The sequence below is a fragment of the Ranitomeya variabilis genome, chromosome 1 (genome assembly GCF_051348905.1).
Source record: "Ranitomeya variabilis isolate aRanVar5 chromosome 1, aRanVar5.hap1, whole genome shotgun sequence".
Lineage (NCBI taxonomy): Eukaryota > Metazoa > Chordata > Amphibia > Anura > Dendrobatidae > Ranitomeya > Ranitomeya variabilis.
The window spans coordinates 658,304,509-658,305,580 of NC_135232.1; positions in this window are offsets into that span (position 1 = coordinate 658,304,509).

A 1,072-nucleotide genomic window follows, 5' to 3' on the forward strand; every position below is an offset into this window, starting at 1 on the left:
GACAGGAGGCCGCTAACCTCTTATCTTCCAGCACGGCTTTTGATCACCCAGGGCTGGTGCAATGTCATCTGCACGTTCTTCTCATCTCTAGTTGGGACCTGTGGATTTATCTTTTGTTCCTTCATTCACAGTCGGAGCCGCCAGAACTTGCTCATCTTTATGTAGCTTCACTATACGACATCTGGCTTTTTTTGTCTGTAAAGCAGTGTTCACACGTTGCAGAAATACTGTGTTTTTAATTTTCCGCTGGATCCGCACCAAACTACACAATAACAATTTTCTCACCCTTATTTGATGCATTTTTGGTGCAGATGTGAAGCCACGTTTTTTAATGCACTTTTTATAGTATAGAAAGGTTTTGATTCTGTAAGGAGGATAATTGGGCTGTGGGTACCTGTCCTATGCTGGGTCCAGAACTGTCGGGGCTGTGTCCTCTGTTATCTGGAGGAAGTAGTAAGAGACCGAACAGACATTTGCACTCAGAAACAGGGGGTGTGGCTAAGCAGCAACAACCACAGCGCACGCAGAAGCAGTCAGTCTTGGTGGGAACAGGCAGCGCGCAGCACAGGGAGAGACGTGCGCCGGCCCACATCCTTGTACTCCCTCTGTGCCCAGTGGGGGTTGCAGAGAGAGAAGTGCAGCGCGCCCGGTAACTGGCAGAGAGCGAGGTGCCGTCTGCTTTGTGACCGCGAGAACAGCGCACGTGCTGCAAAGAGAGAACGGGGTACTGGACAGACATTTGCAGCCCTCCTTACCAGCATATACCTTCCCGCCCACGGGAGATCCTGATTGTGCTGCAGCCTTGTTTGCTCTGGAGGACTAGGGGCTCAGCGGAAGGTGCCAGAGACCGACCGCTGCCGCCAGAAGACGGACCACCGTTACCAATCTCCACGCCAGCCGTTGCTACCAACCCCAAAGTGCTACCTGCATTCTGAAGAACTCCTGACACTATAAATACACAACAGAACTCCTGTTACTTTGTTTATTAACCCTGCATATCCTTCACAATTGAACTACTATGCCCCGCTTAACCCCTCATCTCCCTGCGAGGAGTTAACCCCCTGTTAAATTA